We start from the raw sequence: 2,241 nt of genomic DNA, 5'->3' as shown, positions 1-2,241 counted from the left end.
ATGCTTCATGTGTCAGTGAATTTCTTTTAACTATTTATTTGATCACAGTTTGTTTAATTTTCCACGGGCCACCGTTGAAAGAACCTTTAACATTTCCATCTCTTTGTTAGACAACGAACAACTGACTCTGTCTTTCTTTCGTTCTTTCTTTCTCTTTTATCGTGGTGAGTTGCCCCGCCTTAGTCCGTGGTTTAATTCCCCGACGGGGAGGAAGCATTTATGAGACGCCAACTTTAATTTTATGTCTTCGCCAAGCTTCTTCCTAAAAAAAACTACAGAGAAAAATAAACAGCTGATTGTTGCTTTCAGAATATTATTGAACGGGGACTGGATGCAGAGCAATTGTGATTTTACCTAACTAGTGATTGAGGTGATAGTTTGGAAATCCATTTGTTTACCCCGCGTAGGTTCGAATCTGGTAGATTTCAGATCCTGTCTTTTTTCATCCCCTTTCATCTCTGCGTTTCAAAATTCAACAAGTTTCTTGTAGAATTAATAATTCTGAAGTGAATTAAAATTCCACGGCATTGAACACCTCGAGTTTTATGCTCATTTTAATTGACCTGCAAGATTTCACGAAATCTACGACAGAAAAAGAACAAAAATCAGCCAAATTATCGATCGTCTGTCTCTGTATTTCTGAGTCACTCTATGTGTCTATGTATGTGTGTCTGTTTCTGTGTGTGTCTGTTTCTTTGTGTCTGTGTCTGTCTGTCTGTGTATGTGCCTCACATTTTCTATCTTTTCCCGCATGGGTCTCTGTCTCTTTCTCTCTCTCACTCTCTCCCGCGCTACCCACGTAATTTTACTGTGGACATGATCAACAGGAGATGGAAAAGTGGTCGGTAATTCTTCTTTCAACAGTGATCCGTGGAAAGTTAAACAAAATGTCATCAAATGAATAATTCAAACAGATTCACTGAAACGTGAAGCATCTGCTTCTAATATCTCCTTCTGTGGCTCGGTGTCAAATTTTGTTTAAAAAAGCTCCTGTGAAGCCCCTTGGGACGTTTTGCTACGTTAAATGTGCGATATAAATGGACGTTGTATTTGTAGTTGTTGTTGTTGAAACTGATTAAAGTTTCTCTGTCACCCAGTGTCCATGTCAGTGTTTCTGTCAGTCTGCAGCAGAAAGTTATCGGTTGATCAATGGCGATTACAACAATTATTCATCTTTCACAGAGTTTCATTAATTTCCTGTAATTAATGTAATCAGGTTCTTGTCGCTACAACCTCAAACTTTAGCTCGGTGAATTAATGGTTTAGTTTGTAACAAGTCGTGTTACCTGCGCAAAGCAACCGCACAGGAGTTCCAAATCCACCCTCTCGCCACCATAAGATCATAAGACCATAAGAGATAGGAGCAGGAGTCGGCCATTTGGCCCTTCGAGCCTGCTCCGCCATTTAATGAGATCATGGCTGATCTGATTTTTACCTCAACTCCACTTTTCCGCCTTTTCCCCATATCCTTTGACTCCCTCGCCACTCGGCAATCACATTAACTGAACTTTACTCTGGCCCAGTGTCACCGCGCTGAAATCGCGTCTTTCTCCGGCAGATGATTTTAACATCAGGGTTGCTGGTTTACGAGTGAAAAGTGATCCCGCTTCACTCTAGGGGCATTGGACAAATTTGTAGATGCCGTGTAGTCGGTGCTGGGACCACTGCTTTTCTTGATATATATTAATGACTTGGACTTGGGTGTTCAGGGCACAATTTCAAAATGTGCAGATGACACAAAACCTGGAAGGGTAGTAACCAGTGAGGAGGATAGTGATAGACTTCAAGCGGATTTCGACAGGCTGGTGGCATGGGCGGACACGTGGCAGATGAAATTTAACGCAGAAAAATGTGAAGTGATACATTTCGGTAGGAAGAACGAGGAGAGGCAAAATAAATTAGAGGGCACAACTCTAAAAGAGGTACAGGAACAGAGAGATCTGGGGGTATATGTGCACAAATCGTTAAAGGTGACAAGGCAGGTTAAGAAAGCCGATTAAAAAGCATACGGGATCCTGGAATTTATAAATAGAGGCATCGAGTAAAAAATTATGGAAGTCATGATGAAACTTTGTAAAACACTGGTTTGGCCACAACTGGAGCATTGTGTCCAGTTCTGGGCACCACACTTTAGGAAAGATCTGATGGCCTTAGAGAGGGTGCAGAGGAGATTTACAAGAATGATTCCAGGGATGAGGGACTTTCGTTACGTGGACAGACTGGAGAAGCTGGGGTTGTTCT

Source organism: Heptranchias perlo, chromosome 35 (genome assembly GCF_035084215.1).
Source record: "Heptranchias perlo isolate sHepPer1 chromosome 35, sHepPer1.hap1, whole genome shotgun sequence".
Lineage (NCBI taxonomy): Eukaryota > Metazoa > Chordata > Chondrichthyes > Hexanchiformes > Hexanchidae > Heptranchias > Heptranchias perlo.
The sequence above is the reverse complement of the archived record's forward strand: the minus strand, read 5'-3'. Positions refer to the sequence as shown.